We start from the raw sequence: 19,089 nt of genomic DNA on the forward strand, positions 1-19,089 counted from the left end.
ATACTATTCAACAATTATTCTTAAGTGTTTCATATAATAATAATAATAATAATAATAATAATAATAATAATAATAATAATATATAATAATGATGATTTATTTAACCTGGCAGAATTAAGGCCATACGGCCTTCTCTAACACTCAACCAGGAGTAAAGACTGCGTTACAAAAACACTATAAATTTACAAATTACACTACAATTTTACACACAAACTGAATAATATAATAATAATAATAATAAAATATAAACTACAAATAAGAAGAAATCAGACATAATATATAACATACAGAAAGAAAGAAAAAAGCATAATAATATGTGAACAGCAGGTCAAAATAAATGAGGCATACAAAAAAAAGACAATTATTCATAATAATAATAATAATAATAATAATAAATAAGAATAGTAATAATGATAATAATAATAATACTAATAGTAGTAATAAAATAGTGCAGTACAAAGTATACAGTGAATACAATATTTCTAAGTACACACAATATGAAAAATTAAGATTATATATAGCTCAACTTACACATTAGAGATATAACATTATCGGAAAATATGAAAACAAAAATATAAAATAAGTTGAAATATCATTAGAACATTAAAAAAAATGTGAATACGTGGAAACATGCAATACAACACTTGTCATAATAGTAAGTTAGTTTGGCAACTCGTCATAAGATAATTTTCTAACTTGGATTTGAAAGAATTCAATGTTCGGCAGCCCTTGACTTCAGGCGGCAGAGAGTTCCAGTGACGAGAGGTAGCAACAGTGAAAGATGAGGAATACAGAGACGATGCGTGAAGTGGAATTTCTAGCGTGTTATCGCGTTGTGATCGAGTATTAATATTATGATAGCGAGAGAGAGTATGAAATCGAGCGAATAAATAATATATTATATTATTCAACATTAGTAACACACGTTTTAAACAATAGTCCGAATCCCACTATGTTAATATTTGTATTTGTGGCCGTAATTCCATGCCGATCCGCTAGATGTCAGCTCCGCGATATTTGGCACTCACGTCAATGCTGGTAGTATACAGCTGTCCGGTAATACCGTATTTGCTCGCGTAATTTGCGCATTCTTTAATTAACTTTGACCACTGAAAAATTGGGGTGCGTAAAATATGCGGATCTTTCAAATAAGAGGTCCTGTTCTGAGTTTATCTAAATTAGTATATGTATAGGTAAGTATTTACGGTAGGACTAATTTTCTATACCGGTAACTTGTATCTACCAAGGACAAGCATTGTTAAATTAGCGAGACTTTGGGGTTTCTTTCTGAATCAGGTACTTAGTTGCTGGTGAATGACCAGGACTGTAGGGAAGGAAAATCCCTACTACACTGAAAAAAAAATATGTACGTAATCCCTACTACACTGAAAAAAATATGTACGTAAATGTGTGTGCAAAATACACGGAGCAAAAATAAAGTTAAAAATAATCCCTTAAAAATTAGGGTGCGCAAGATACTTGGGGCCGCAAATTACGCGAGCAAATACGGTATTATATTAAGGTACTTGCTAACATACTTAATATCAAACAGAGTTTCTAGATGTGTCTTTTTACGGTCAGTTATTGACGAGGGCCCTGGAACTTTGTTATAGTCGAAAACATAGGTGGCCTTTTTCTCTCAACACGTATAAGTCATTCTGATGACGTTGCAAACAATGAAAGATATGTATTTTCTGATTTCGTATGCTGTGTAAACAAAATAAGATTAAAGAAGAATAGAAAAAACGTTAAAATATTGTCATATACATATTCATTTTATTGAACCATTGTTTCTAGAAACCAGGATTTCATTGGGAATCCAGGATGCTGTTATATTGAATCGTTCATCTAAACATTTGTTGATATTCTGGATATAATACACAAATAAGATGTCTAAAATGCAAGCTCAGTGGTACACGCCTACTGCAAGGACAGGATTTCGTGCGGAAATGTATAAAAAGCTGGAAAAATGCCCAATAGTGAGTAATTTAAGAAATTATGTTGAATATATCAACTTATACAATTTCATTTTACCGCATTGTTATTGAATGTGTGTACTTTCCAACCAGGTTCCATTTAATGTAATTAATTTAGATTTTATAACCGTGTAGCTAAGATTTTATAATATATTGTGAGGGGCTCAGGGTAACGCCGCAGTTAAGGTCTAACGCTGCAATGTCCGAAGATTGCGGATTTGATTCCTGATGCGGTAATATACAGTAATCTTTCAATTCATATATATTTGATATACTGTATATGACCCTGGAGTTTCTATCTGCTTTCCATCCATCTCTTCCTATGTGTATCTGTGTATCCCCCTTTAGGGGAGAGCACGAACTGAAACTAACATCGCACACAGGCCGCTCGGGTGGGCCTATTGTTCCACCACAGATGGAATGATGCCCTAAGGCCCTCTCCCCCCATGCTAAACATTCGCCTGCGTGTCCCTCTAAAATTCATCCCAGGGGTTTAATCAGTGTCAAACACAGGTGAGTACGGTACCAGGGAAATTTCCTTGAGGATAAAGACGACTGGCACATGGGACTGACATCCTTACTGCCATTAATGCTGATTTTAAAAGCGGAAGCATTAAACTCCCTCTACCCTCAGGGCCAATTTGGCTTGTAATAGTGTTGGATTCATCTCACTTTGTGCATTTATGTATTGTAGGCTTTAATAAAAATTTATACTTAAATATATATTTATAGTAATAATAATGTAGTTACTTACTTACTAACTTACTTACTTACTGGCTTTTAAGAAACCCGGAGGTTCATTGCAGCCCTCATATAAGCCCGCCATTGGTCCCTATCCTGAGCAAGATTAATCCATTCTCATATCATCATATCCCACCTCCCTCAAATCCATTTTAATATTATTTTCCCATCTACGTCTCGGCCTCCCTAAAGGTCTTTTTCCCTCCGGCCACCCAACTAATACTCTATATGATTTCTGGATTCGCCCATACGTGCTACGAGCTCTGCCCATCTCAAACTTCTGGATTTAATGTTCCTAATTATGTCAGGTGAAGATACAATGCGTGCAGTTCTATGTTGTGTAACTTTCTCCATTCTCCTGTAACTTCATCCCTTTTAGCCCTAAATATTTTCCTAAGCACCTTATTCTCAAACAACCTTAACCTGTGTTCCTCTCTCAAAGTGAGAGTCCAAGTTTCACAACCATAAATAACAACCGGTAATATAACTATTTTATAAAGTCTAACTTTCCGATTTTTTGACAGTAGACTGGATGATAAAAACCGAATAATAGCAGGCATTTCCCATATTTATTCTGTGTTTAATTTTCTCCCGAGTATCATTTATATTTGTTACTGTTGCTTCAAGATATTTGAACTTCTCTACCTCTTCAAAAGATAAATATCCAATTTTTATATTTCCATTTCGTACAATATTCTCGTCACGAGACATAATCATATACTTTGTCTTTTCGGGATGTAGTTCCAAACCTATCTCTTTACTTGCTTCCAGTAAAATTCCCGCGTTTTCCCTAATCGTTTGTGGATTTTCTCCTAATATATTCACGTCATACGCATAGACAAGAACCTGATGTAATTCGTTCAATTCCAAACCCTGTCAATTATCCTGAATTTTTAATGGCATATTCTAAAGCGAAGTTAAAAAGTAAAGGTGATAGTGCATCTCCTTGCTTTAGCCCACAGTGAATTGGAAACGTATCTGACAGAAACTGACTTATACGAACTCTGCTGTATTTTTCACTGAGACACATTTTAATTAATCGAACTAGTTTCTTGGGAATACCAAATTCAATAAGAATATCATAAAAAACTTGTCTCTTAACCGAGTCACATGCCTTTTTGAAATCTATGAATAACTGATGCACTTTACCCTTATACTCCCATTTTTTCTCCATTATCTTTCGAATACAAAATATCTGGTCAATAGTACAGCGTGCAAAAACGTAAATATACCTGGAGAAAATTAATAACTTCTCCCCATTATAACGACTGTTATGAAACTTTATGCAGAACTTATAGATGCACATATTTGTTGTGTACAAACTCTGATTACGTTTGCATAAGTGAACTACGCCTCTATAGCGGGTGCATTAAACAGAACTAATAACTTCTCTTCTATCTATCAGATTTTTCTGAAATATTGTACGGAAGTTACAGGTAGTATATATTTTTTGTATACACACTCTAATTACAGTTACCTCCTGGTTCCTTAAAAGCCAGTAAGTAAGTAAGTGTGTTCACTGACTGTGCGACACTCATGGCCGGTTTCACCAACCTTCGTTATCATTATAACGTCTCGTTAAATAATTTAATGACACGTTAGTCAGTTTTTGTGTTTCACCAAGTATCATTATTGCTAACGCATCTTTAAATTCATCGTTAATTTATTAGGACCTATTCGTCGCGTTAAAACAGTGACGATGCGTTAAGAAGTCAACAACATGGCGGACGTAATTATTCGGTGATGAAGTTCTTTATTTAGAACTTAAACATAACGACGAACTTATATGTTGTAATAACACTCGGAATAATCATTTTGAAGATTTAAGTGATAAAGAATTCCACGAAAGCTACACATTAAGGAAATAAGTAGTAAGAATGATTCTAGAAGAAACTGAATATAGGTTAGAATACGACAGATAGGAATCACCCACTTAACGCCTCTTCAACAGATTCTTCTCGCTTTAAGATAACGTTGCGGGAAGTTTTGAAATAATAATTGATGATATGAACGGGGTATCAAAAGCTGTATTGTCTAGATATGTGAATAAAATATCAGACGTACATCAACATTACAATAGTCATTATTTCTATAGGCCTAATAAGCTTATAGCTAAATTTTCTGTTGTCACAGACAACATAGATTGTGTACATGCCCCAATCGTATATTCTGGCAGTAATATAGCCAAAAGATTCTGCAATAGAAGATCCTGTTTTTCATTCAATATTCAAACAATTGCATAGGCCTATGTAAAGCTCCGCATAGAAAAATTATGGCTAAACTAGCGCTGAGGTAGTTTCCTTCGTACTCTGCTTGTACACCTTGCACATACGAATCTGTGACAGGTTACGTTTGATTAGTTTAGGTTTTTGTTATGCCTTGCATATACGATCAACTGCATTACCACAAAAAATCACTTATAAATTCAACGATTTTCACTTCTGAAACCAGCAGAACTACATCAGCGCTAGTTTAGTTGTAATAGGTTAGAATACGACAGATAGGAATCATCCACTTAACGCCTCTCCAACAGATTCTTCTCGGTTTAAGATAATGTTACGGTCTACACGTATAGCACTACATTCCAAAGGAGGATGCCTTTTAAATGAAAAGGGTGCAAAGAGATTTTCTTTTAGGAGACAATGGATACCCCTTAAAATCCAATTTAATGACACCTCTCCTGAATCCTGCCACACAAGCATGGCAAAATTGTTACAGGGTACTACATAAATCTGTATGAAATACAGTGGAAAATTGGTATGCAATTTATGGAAGAGCGATTTCCCGTCCTAAATTTAGGCCTAATAGCCTATAACTGCTTAGAATGCTTTGTATATAATTAATTGTGGCATCAGTTTGAAGCTGTCGGCCTTATAGTCCGCTAAATTTTCTTAGATTTCCTTTAGAAGTTACAATTTAACTGCTCTACATTCCTACTATTTACATTTGGAAGCAGCTGTCTTTTTGTTTTTAATTGCGGTATGACAACATATTGTATTTAGGAAGATGTTCTTAAAATAAAATTACTGCCTTTTACCCGTTTGCCTATGATTGTTTCCTCATGCCAAACAAAGTCAGCCATGATCGTATGTAACCAATGAAATTCGCGATTTCGAAGCCATGGTCGTATGAAAAACAAAACATGCAAGATACATGTACAAAATCCCCTCGTTAGTAAACGCCTGTTATTTTTAAAGATACGAGGCTTGGTGAAACCGTCAACTTTTAAAGATCCCGTTAAAATTAAACGATCCATTTGTTGACAAGTCGTTTGTGCTGATTTAAAGAAGCTTGGTGAAACCGGCCATCAATATACGGAATTGGATGGCCTTCTCGTTTTCCCGACCTCACCTCACTTTCCGACCCATCTCATTTAACGAATATTGTTTACTTTGGTCTCTTGTATCATTCCTATAAATTTGAGTATTGAATTTAGATACACCCTCTATATTCCTGTTTATTAAAGGTATCGATATAGGCTTATTTATTGTCTAAGAATATTAATTTCAATTTAATAAAACTTTTTCATTAAACATTTCTGTTTACAGATTCGAGAATACAAACTATAATTCAGAAACCTTTCATTCGAGTTAAAGCTCCTATGCATGAAAGTTGTTCAACAGTAAATTAATTGCATTTGTATTTGTATCTGCTTTATACTCAAGCTTCCACCACTACCAAAGAGGATTTCGTACTTCAACAACAAAAAGAAACACGAGAAAGTGTGTTTGTACGATGTAGCATTCAACCCCGCACCTGGGTATGATCAACGTGCCCATCGCGATGATAGACAAAGACTCAGCATCATTCACGAGAACATATTTCATGAGGTCAGCGCTTAAAACAATATAAATATATAAATGATTAGAAAATACGTAAATTGATATCTAGTCATTGTTACTAAAGTAAGTCGCCCTTAATGACTCGTATTTATTCAATTCTCATAATTATTAAATATTTATTATACCGGCTGTCCGTCGAGTACCGCATTTTAGGTTAAATCATAAAAATATGTTCAATATAACTCCATCCGAAAGCGGATCGATAAAAACTGTCATAACATCACCACGTTGTAAATAAGACGAAGTTCCGCCTCCAAACATGTTTGGAAATCGTACATATTGTAAGTTACTAATCTTCTTTTCTCCTTTCTACATTTTTAAGATCCCAGAAAGCAGCGGATTTACGTAGTTCAGGCGACCTGAGGCCTGTTTCACAATGTTTACAATCTTTGTAAATTGTAAACTTTGATTGTAAATTGTAAACTTATGTTTCACAATCTTTGTTTGCAATGTTGAACTTTACAAAGGAAATCAAATCTTTACAAATTAAATTTTGCTTATTTACAAGTGTTCTGTTTCACAATGAAGGGTAATTTTACAAACGTGTAAACTTTACTTGTAAAATTAGCACATTTTCTACAAATACCTCTGTGATGGGTAAAGTTTGATAATGCAACAAATTATGAATAAATACAATAAAGAAATATTTATTAAATTAATCTTTGAGTAACTGGATAATATTAAGAATTAAACTAGAGCAGCTTTGATGTTATTAAGTAGTTCTAATCACTCAGACGAAGATATTGAATTTAGGCCTAATCAAACGAAGCCGTATACGTAAAATTCTCCGGCCAAGATAAATAATTCAATAATGCATTAACGACATTACTTACGCGGTATTCTGAAGTCGTTTCGAGTCCCGTTTCGCTGGAATCTCTCCTACAAGATATGGGATATCATATCCAACATCCAAAAGGGAAAAGTGATGCCCTAACCTCAAAGCGAGAACTGTATTGTTTTGCATTGGCTGCGTACTAGTTGTCAGTTTCGTTCGTTAGCAGATAAGCACGGAATTTCTAAGATATCAATGTGCAGAAGTGCCCATAGGGTAGTTGTTGTTAAAAGAGTTAAATTCGGGGTCAGGTTTTTGACCACCAAAGTGTTATTTACTATAGCACAGAATTTTTATGCTACTGCTGAGATCACTATTGTTTGTGAGGTTATGGATGCAACATTAATAAATACTGATGGATCAACACAAAAAATTAACCTGATTTTGTGGTTAGACATTGTAATTATTTTATCAAATGCACATTTGTACGTGGACCAAATTTGTTATTTACTTATTCGACTGAATTTGGTGCTAACTTTGGGCATTTAAGTAATAGACGTATACTCGACCAATCACATCACATGAGACTCCATTTTCGCCAATATATAAAAATATAAATACTTTTAATTTTCTTTAACAATACTTATATTTTCAGTTAGTGAAATATGAATCAGCAAGCTTAGAATAATCTTTTTTAATATAAAATATAAACATATGTATCGATAGTAGTAAAAATACAGCGACTTTATCTCTGCTCCTTAGCGATTTTTGTAAACTGTCGTTGGCGATATTGTGTAACCAATAATGCGTATTTGTAAATTTCTTTAGCTCATTTTGTAAAGTTCGTCAAACTTTACAAATTAATAAGATAGCATTGTGAAACACAATTTAAAAGCATTTGTAATCTTTTACTTTTTTTTTTTTTTGTAAATTGTTAATTTGTAATTTGTAAGGATTGTGAAACGGGCCCCTGGAAGACCACTCTCTGGTTCCTCTGCGGCTTATCCACCGAACGGGGAAGTTCTCGAGACAATTCCACACAGTTGTGACGTAAGATGATGCCAGAATTTTGAATGCCTAGGCCAGGTTCCGCCAGGTCGACTCAAGATAGCTAGAGGGCGTACAGGCCTGCGTACGGCTTCCACTGCGGGCAGTGCAGTCGTACACTGCAGTCCATCAGTGGTGGAGCCTATCGAAGTCGCTTGGGGGCACCGGTGCACTGCAGTTTGCACCAGGAAAATTGATGTGCTAAAAATATGAACCTTAGTAATGTAATGAATGTTGTTGCGCAAACAATTAATTTCGTAAGGTCTAAAGGACTTAATCACATGGAGTTCAGGGCAGTACTAGATGGTATTAACAGTGAGTATGGGGTAAATCCATACCATACCGAGGTAAGGTGGTTAAGTCGAGAAAAAGTTCTGGAACGTTTTCTCTCACTTAGGAATGAGATTGCCTTATTTATGGATGTACATGGGAAACCTGTTGGAACCCTTGGACATGAAAGAATATAAGAATAATGCAACAATTGTGCGAAGACTTCGAACGTACATATCAAGAAATTAGAGAACTTGGACAACAATTTCAGATATTTGCAACACCTTTTTCAGTGAGTGTCCTGGATGTTCCTGCTGAACTACAATTAGAAATACTTGATTTACAAAGCGATATTGAGCTAAAGGATAAGTATCAAAACAGAAAAAGTATTAACCATTTCTATACTTGTTTTCCACGAGAAAGGCTTCCTAAACTGCACAATCTTGCTGCAAGAACATTGTGCATGTTCGGGACAACCTACATAAGCGAAACACTGTTTTCTTTAATGAAGTTTACAAAGTCACGTCACAGAAGCCAATTAAGTAACGAGCACTTGAAAGCATGTTTGCAATTTGGTGGTAGTAAAACAATAGCTTCACGAATTGAAAAACTGCTTACTAACAGAAAACTGTAAAAATCGCCGCGGATCTCTGATGTATAAGAAAAAGTACTATTATTAGAGATTTGAATAACAACGTTTGTACTGTTGTTTTATTTTGTTAATTGAACTGTATAGCAATGAGAAGAAGACAAACAGTGAACAGTTTTATTTCGTAGCATGTTAATCTGTATAAAAGTGTATACAGTATTTTCTTTTGTTTCATTGTTGTGCAAACATACAAACATTTATGTCGTATATAGTTAGTTAATTGTACCAAATTGTATAGCGTATTGTTTTCAGTATAGTGCAATTAACAGTGAAAGATGTGCTTCAATTAAAAGCTTAAATTAATTTATATTCTTATCACAAATTTGGTTCACATACAAGTTCTTAGCTCCGCCACTGTGGAAGCAGCTACCCTTGCCCGCAGCCGTATGCCAGGGATTGAGGGTTTGTACGTACGCACGAGAGTGTACTCACTTGACGCCCCCTGGCCTAGGCTAAGGAACAGAATGGTTCATGTAGAATGGTATACCATCACATTAAACAACATCTGTACGGAATTGGCAAGATTATAACTTCTCTGATCGGTGGAGAGTCCGTAGAGGACCCAAAGATTGAATTATTAGATCGCTTGACCGTAATCCTATTGACTTCGTTTTTTGGGGTTATATTAAGGAAAAGGTATACGACATGAAGATTCATAACCTGCAATATTTATGAACTCGAATCGAGGATGTGTCCTAATTCACCACCGATAAGCTATACCTCGTTGTAAATAGCACGAATATCCACCTCTAGACATATTTGGAAAACCCTAGATCAGGGATGTCGAACAGCAGTCTCGAGCTGTGAAATGAAGAGTCTTCACTCCTCCCTTACCGTGCAACGGTTGAACACAGATAGCAGGCAGTCCGGTCGAATGATCGTAAACAAAAGCGAAACTACTAATGGGGCGGCTAGTACTTCGATAAATTTTATACATCTTACTAATTGATTAGGAGTTCATTTTAGATTTGCACTTGATAAACTCTGATGAACAAAGAATGTAGGTCTACATGAGGAAGAATGTTGATGATGATGATGATGATGATGATGATGATGATGATGATGATGATGATAATAAATAGCGTTTTATCTAGTGGGTCCCATGAATGTTGTTTGTTGGTAACGGAGATAAATCATAATAATGTTGTTAATATTATGTTTCAAATATCAACTTAGTGTGTATGTGTTGTAGCAGTGCAATTTAAAATTCAGAAACATGAACTGTTTTGATGTACAAAAATTACTTTTAGCGTGATTTGAAATTTGTTCATAGTTTTTGTTATAGACTCAAAAATATCATCTCCTCGAGTTCAATTCTTTAGTGAAATTACATCTACAAGATCTCCATGAACATTGAAATCTGAATCGACACCCGTTGTGAATATAGCTAGCTGCGCCGTGTCTTTGCGCTAGTGAGCTAGTCAGTAATAAGGCTTTTTTTCCATTCTTGCTATTAGTTGTTCCTCCAAGTTATCTTCCATATCTGATATGGACTCTGCAACAATATTACGAGACAAACTTATAGATTTAAAATCATTAACATATTTCGGACATATCTATTTTGCAACAGGTTTGAAACAGTCTTTCACAAATTCTCCGTCAATAAATAGCTTCAAAGCCGTTGCAATAATTTCACAAATTTTGTAGCTAGCACAAACCAAGCTTGTTCTAGTAACACCCGATGATGATGGAAGGTTTTCTGAATTCAATCTTGATTTTAATTCCTCTATAGCATTTTCACGAATGGAATCGGATAACGTTTCTGGTCCATAAGTTTCTGCATATGTTGGATTAAAATTCCTTTTAATATTATGATGACTCAGGTATCCAAGTTCCTTTCTACATATTTAGCAATGTGCCTTTCCGTCCTGATAAATAAATATTTATCTATCCATTTACTATTGAATCGTCGATTCATATCCATACGAGCCGCCAGAGTTGATATACACACTGCGTTCAGAACACTGCTACAGCGAGCTCACATTGACCGAACTGACTGCTGTTTCAGCTCAGCTACGGTAGGAAACCGTTTTAATCGTTTCACAGTTTGAGAGCGTTGTTCGACATCCCTGCCCTAGATCATTTATATCCAGATTGCTCGCATTATAGGATTTGACAGTAACAACTTTCGTCAGGTTTACTATGCTGCCATCTAGTTCTTACATAAGGAGTCACTACATAAACCCATTTGAACTGCATTAGCGAGTGTACTGCCATCTCGTGTTCGTTTACGGCGGAAGAGTGGCGATCCTGGCGGTTGTTCTCTTCAAAGTGCTGCCGATTTTAAAATAATGAGCAATCTGTTACATATATGATCTAAGGGAAAAAAACAGGCTGTAATATTGAGCGTAATTCATGATTTAACGTGTGATAAAGAACAGACAATCTGTATAATCATTATACTTATTATCATCTAGACATGCGGAATAATCTTTCTGGCCCCTTTATGTAGTCTCTTGTGAGCATTTTGAAATAACATCGTTCACATGAAAAGGAACTACCTGCACATGTGGTCAGCGCGACATTGGACTGAAGCTTAAACAATACAGAAAAACAATGGACTAGAACAAATGCCTTTTTCCAAAATCGAACCCTAGCCATTGCATTTGTAACTAGGTATATTACTACTAATCTGGTAGGACCAAAAATGGAGAATAAACTAATCCCATGAAAATATTCAATCGTCAAGTCCAAATCCATAATAAGTCTGGTTTCACATCTAAATGAAATTGTACACATAATTATTACAAAGCTCGGTAAAACTGTTTGGGTGTATATTTGAATATGAGCAAATCTTTCAATGTACACTTAGCGGCAAAAATAATGGGCCGACTCTTGGTCGATAGAAATGCTAAATTCTATCGCGCGGTTCACTCGTGTAAACGTAACGCAGTGCAAGGCATTGCTGTGGTGTCTCTTCATTGAAAGTCATCCGTCTATAATGTAATAAACCTTACGGGCAGTGTGTGGCCCAGTAGTAAGAAGTCTGACATCCGTGCCAGAGGTTGTGAGTTCGCCTCCTGGTACGGTATTTTTTTTTTTTTTTAATTTTAACTTTTACTTAATTTATTAGTTTAAATGTGAAATGGCATTTGTTAACAAACTTCGTTATTCCTGCCTTTTAAAAATATTATTGCCCATCACCTGTGGGCTATTAATAGGTGAGACCTGGTCTGTATAAACAAAAATACTTGTTTCACATCCTAAAAAAACGGACGCACATAAAACACAAATAAATAATTAAATTTAAAAAAAACAAACAATTTGTTAATATATTAACAAAACAAGGCTGTGGTGGGGACTAGTATCTCGTCCACAAACCACCTGCGTCAACATCTGCCCTCATTCTGCGCGGCATGGAGTCCACAAAATTATGGAACGGGTCTAAATTCTTCGCCATCTTCTCCTACGGATCTAGAACTCTGTCCCACAATTCCTCAGGTGTCCGAACGGGTGGTTGTTCTGCAGGATCCTTTTGACTGCAGCCCACAAATTTTGAAACGGATTCATAACTGGTGAATTTGGAGGCCAGTCGACTGGGTCGACATCACGCCTCCTCGTAAACCATCTTTGAATCCGGTTGGCGGTGTGTACCGGATGATTATCCTGCTGGAAGAAAAGTGTTCCTTCTGGATATCGTTTTCGGGCGGAAGGGATCATTACATTTGCCAAAATGTGTTCGTAGACTTCTGCCGTTAACAGACCGTGGATGCGTTCCAGAAGTCCTGCCCCATCGTATGACATCCACACCCAACACGCGACCCTCACACGAAGCGTATCGGTGGTGATTCGTACAATAAACTATGGCAGTACTATCATTGCTATTGGAGACAATTACCTCGTCGGAGAAAATGACATTTCTCCAATCGAAGTCCTGTCGGGGAGTAGCATACGCAGAATAACCTATGCGAGCCAGGGCAATGAGATATTTTTTCTGTGCCATCTTCAAGCGTAATGACTAGACAGAACGTTATATTAACAGATAGCAGTATTGCTGGAAAGAGAGAGGGAGTTTTATTATTTATTAAAGTTTGGGCATATTCTAAGAGATATCGCCACATAATTATAGCTTTGCGAGACACATATAATGACAATTTTGTAATAAAAAAAATGAAGATGGGGGGAGATTCGAACGTTGAGCTACTACTACTAACTTGTTCAATATACCAATGCCGTAACAACTTACGCTACTGTAACTGTTTATATCAGTTCGGCATAATACATGGTTTTCCTGTTCATATTCGCTCCGGTTGAGTTTGTATTTATCAATTTTATTATTATTTCACTCTTCAAGGGCCCTGATGTATCTAGAAACAACCCGCCATTCGATTTTATTACATATTTTAGCCTCTTAAACAAAATACAGCAAATTTAAATGGTTTAATTATGTGTTACCTAGTGAACTACGGCGTTGACGAGACGATCATGCGCAATGTATGTCTCTGGAACTTAGAAATTGTCGGCCGGCCCATTCTTTTTGCCGCTAAGTGTACTTCCACATGATAACTTGCTTCATGAATAAAGAGAGGAAATGGGGTACGTATTGAGAAAATACAAGTTTACTACACAGAATGCTTTATTGACGTCACGAGTTTGGGTGCAGTTGTATCTCTTAGGTACGCTGACTTCACGTTTACATCTCACTGGTAGTGAACGAGATTTCGTAGCATTTAAAGTATTTACCATTCTTCACCTGTTTTTTTTTTTGCTTACTCCAGACTTCTATACATTCTAACACATTTCTCAACTTACATTCTTAGATTTTCACATTCATTCATACGTCTTCACTTCTTTATTCGTACATCAGCTGTATACGCCAGATTTTATCCTAAAGACCTAGAATTTCTGAAAGATCTTTTTCTAGAAATGGGGGGAAAAAGGCGAAGCACAAAAGGCTAGATCTAGCTCAAAAAGGGCTAAATTGGCAACGCTGAATGGTGAATGGCGCTAAAGCAATAATCAGTACTACCAATATTCGTTCATTCATAGTGTCTTGCAAGTCTTTCACTGCAAACCCAGCATTCTCCAGTCTTTTCTAATTTCTGCCTTCCTCTTTGTCTCCGCATATGATCCATCTACCTTAATGTCCTCTATCATCTGATATCTTCTACCCCGAACTATTTTCCTGTTAACCACTACTTCCAGTGCATTCTTCAGTAGGCAGTTTCTTCTCATCCTGTGACCCAACCAATAATTATTATTCCATGTCCTCTTTCTGATCAATTCTCGCATCATTCTTTCTTCTTCCACTCTTTCCAACACAGCTTCATTTCTTATTCTGTCTCTCCATTTCACATCCTCCATTCTTCTCCATATCCACATTTCAAATGCTTTTATTCGTTTCTCTTCACTTCGTCATAATGTCCACGTGTCTGTCCCATACAATGCTACATTCCAAACAAAGCACTTCACTAGTCCCTTAGTTCTTTCTCTAGAGGTCCGCACAAGTTGCTCCTTTTTATTTTAAAAGTTTCTTTGTCCATTACTATTCTCCTTTTGACTTCTTGGCAGCAGCTCATGTTACTGCTTATAGCACACCCCAAGTACTTGAAGCTGTCCACTTGCTCTACAGCCTCATTTAGAATACTACCAATATATAATATATAAATATTTCGTATTTTAAGGTTCTGCTCACTCTTAATTAAAACAAACTCGTGCCAGGAGAATGACCGATTCAGTTTAGGACAAATTTTACAACAGCAAATATTGTGTAAACGTGGAGGGATTTACAAATTCAATGATCCTACATATTCCAGAAACTGTGTTTATCAATTATCTTATGATAAAGCTAATAATATGTACCTTTAGTCCTGGAGCTATTAAATGTAAAACAACCTGTGGATAGGGACAGCCAGTAGAAGGACTTTCCAAGTGTTCCAGGTTAATTCTTAGTAAATTGGAATAAATTGATTAATTACAACTGTATTCGTATTCATAAAGAGACTTTAAATCATATTTTTAATATACGTACATAGCACAATTTGCATATTTTAAGCGAATTATTTTCTTGGGACCTCATTTTGACAAGTTATTTGCAAATTACCCAATTGTAATTGAAGTCTACCCTATTTTCAGGAAAAATTTAAAGCAGTGCCAGTTTTGACGTCTTTGAACTATGCACGCCCATTCGCAAAAAGAGTAGACCCCTTCGACACAAAATATTTCCTAAAGGTTGGAGTTGGCGCATTTTACAACAAGACTGGTGTAAACATTTCTCCCGATCTCGAACGTCAATGCATCAAGATGTTCTAACATCACTTCAGACCTAAGTTGATTATTTTCCTTTAAATATTTGTTGCCTAACAAAAGTTAGCAGTGCTTTGAACTAATTGTAAATGTGTAGTAGTTAAATTAAGATACAATAAAGAAATCTACAGTTATTATACAAATGTACAACAAATTTTGATGATGAACTTGAAGCTATTTACGCAGCTCTCCAAAATGTTTTCTTTGGTTACAGAAATGCAAAAATATAGTTCTCTTATCTGATTCCAAAGCTGCTATCCAGGCAGTTAGTACAACTACTTTTGCTACATCAGAAAAAAAAAAAAAAAAGGAAATTCATTGTATGTTAAGGCAGATTCGAAATTTGTTGTTGTTGTTTTCTAATGCCAGGCGTTTGACAATAAAGTCATTTGACCTCTTGCACTCCAATATTTTTCAAAGATATTATCATGACTAGCCACTGAAGCACAGATTTTGAGGTGTTCCGAATCCATTTCTTGGTTTGAGATTCAAAATTTAAATGAGACCTCAGTTCTCTAATGGTACCAGCCCATTGTGGAATATATGGTAATGAGTAAGCTTAGTATTTCAGCTACGTCTAACCTGGAATACAGTTGCCTACTCTCATACTGTACCTGACGTCACAGCCCAGGGATACGTCCCGTCTGATACAACATAGAACCGCATCTTACTCACGCTCACTCTAGTTTGTGTTGAAGTCGGAACACGGTCATAGTGAGTGCTTTAAACCAGTGAAGTGTAAAAGTCGTATTATTCACTTAACGTAACATTTGTATTTGTGACGAGGTAAAATGCCGAAGACAAAAAGTTCGAAGTATGAAAGGCTGGAGGACTTAATTCAGGAGTTCGGAGCCAATAATAATTTACATTACATGTAATTTGTGCAAAGTAGAACGAACGTTATAAGAAAACTGTGCATTGAAAGACACTGCAATACAAAAAGGCATAGAAATATGGTTGAACGTAACTCAAAATAAGCAGTACCATCAAACTCAAAGAGGGTACGATAAGAAATCCATGTTTTGCAGGGATCTATGTGCCATGATGGTCAATCCCAATATACCGCTTAATAAATTGAACAATAAACACTTCAGAGAATTTCTAGAAAAGTACACGAAGGAACATTTTCCAAGTGAGCCCCAACTCCGTCAGCACTTTGTACCCATACTTTATGAAGAAAAAATGTTTGTCACGCAGGTAGGCCCTGCCCAACTTCGGGCTGTTGCGCCGTTAGATTATAAAGTCAGTAATTGCTCTACTTTTATTTCAGGTTGGTTGTACTCTACTAACATGCAGTAAGAACATGTTTGTCTGTCTCTTTCTCTGCTGCATCACCTGGTTCCACCTACTATATAGACTATTTACCCGCAACTTGAGTCTTTTGGTAGCAGGAATAGGCCTACTAAGGTTAGTAATGAGAAAGCTGATATGTTGGCCAAGAAAGGAACTAGAATAAACGTAAAGAAGAACTACAGTTTTTCATATGATCCGTAATACGAGTTACCAAAAGGAAAATTAACAGCAATTACCACACTAATTCTCCAAGTGAACATCAAAATCAAGATGGAATAATTTACTACAAGATTTAAAATCTATTCCTAATCTACCACGAAAATCTGCTGTGATCATGTTCAGGCTGATTACTGGTCATGACTGTCTTACAAAACATTTATATCGAATCGGCTTATTGGAATTTGCTAAATGTTTACTGTGCAATAAGGAAGAAGCCATAAACATGGAACATCTAAAAATCCGTGAATCTCTAGAAAATGTTATGGACCTTACATCTAAATATTGGGAAGAAAGAAAGAGAATGACTTTACTGTGAAATATTGAGGATCACACATACACACACACACATTCTCTCTCACACATTCACACACAGTTATTATGCTGTCTAATAACGTTCCTCAATCTATTTAAGCCAGCTGACGGTTTTGCAGTAAAGAGACCTTATCCGATCTCTACCTGATATTGAGAGACTTGTGTTGAAGAAAATAGAAGTGTGGTACATGTCCCTTGGTTTCCACTACCCCTGATATTATGCCACTTATATTACCAATAAATAGAGATGGAAGTTCGGAATCTATGAATTTAACTACGTCGCGTGTTATACAAATTGTGTTGCTTATATAAATTCAAGATGGTGCAGAGCATTGCTATGCTTGAATCAAAACGTTGCTCTGTATAGTCAGGTAACTAAAACAAACAGAGTACAATACATATTTACGACAGCGATTTATCTTATTGTTTTCTTTGTTGAAAATGGTAGTACATTTAAATAAATATTAATGGTATACTTTAAGTGTTACTAATTTTGTTGCAATGTACAACTGTGTACATTCGTAAATTGTCAAATATAAACTTCTTTGGTTTGTTACTCACACAATAAAGTGTTGTTTCCACATCACACGAAGTTATTGGTGCGAATTTGAAACAATTTTTATTTATTGTAATGCCGTGTTTTTTCTTATGCCTGTTCACTATTTAGTTCATATTGCACCTCACAGACTTTCGAGTATGCAGGATTGTTTTCAAGAACGCACTTCAGTTTTAGTTTATTGTAGAAGGATGACAAAAGTTTCTCAACAGAATAAAAACAGACATTTCCCGCATTTATTATGCGTTTAATTTCCTCCTGAGTGTCATTTATTTGTTACTGTTGCTCCAAGACATTTGAATTTTTCCACCTCTTCAAGGGATAAATTTAATTAACAAATTTAATTTCAGATTATACATAAAAGAAATTGATTAGCAAGAGCAATTGTCAGTGCTGAATAAACCAATGACGTTGTTAGATACCCATTTTTGAAAATTAAGATATATTTTATTAATGAAAATTTAGTATCAATTATATGCAGGGTGTTTCCGAGATGGTGTTACAAACTTTCAGGGATGATGGCGAAGCGCACATGTATCAATTTGAAACCAGAAACCCTGGTCCGGAAATGACCGAGTCGAAAGTTATAAACAAAAATAGTTGTGTGGAAACGGAATTGTAATTTGGCACCACGTGCCCTTCTTCCCTTAACCTTTGGAACACTCGTGGAAAAATGTTATGGGCCGGATGTCTCCTATGGGCCCGATACAATCTATGAGCTTGTCTACTGTTCCCATTGGCTCATCCGTATTCGAAAATCAGGTCTGCTTATTCCGCTCTCGTGTACTCCTCCATTTCACTAGGACTGATCGACTGGACACTGCAACTTGTACACATACACTGCTGTCTACAGACGTGCATATCAGGACCGACCATGTCCGTTACACATTACGCTATCTGCATTGCTTTAGTGTAGTTTCCTGTCCCCATCCCTCAGACAGCGCATTCAATGGAATACTGTAAGTCAGGTATGCTCAAAATTGTAAAAGCTCCGATTACACGGATGATGCTGCACTGCATAACACACACATTGTACGAACTGGGCTCCGCAACTACATTGCAGCACCGCCCGTGTCATAGTTCTTACACCCTTACAGATACGGATAATAAACTGAATTTGAAAAAGGAATGGGTATACACTGCAATGTTGAATTATTACATTATTT

The 19,089-nt window shown here is 36.0% G+C and overlaps 1 long non-coding RNA gene across 1 annotated transcript; it reads left to right on the top strand.

Moving 5' to 3' along the window:
* Positions 1–1,693: 1,693 nt before the first annotated feature.
* Positions 1,694–15,794, top strand: LOC138711546 (uncharacterized). The gene is made up of 3 exons (XR_011335373.1): positions 1,694–1,979; positions 6,383–6,547; positions 15,373–15,794. It is a non-coding gene; the product is annotated as an uncharacterized lncRNA (long non-coding RNA).
* The last annotated feature ends 3,295 nt before the right edge of the window (positions 15,795–19,089 follow it).

Source organism: Periplaneta americana, chromosome 13, assembly GCF_040183065.1.
Source record: "Periplaneta americana isolate PAMFEO1 chromosome 13, P.americana_PAMFEO1_priV1, whole genome shotgun sequence".
NCBI classification, from domain to species: domain Eukaryota; kingdom Metazoa; phylum Arthropoda; class Insecta; order Blattodea; family Blattidae; genus Periplaneta; species Periplaneta americana.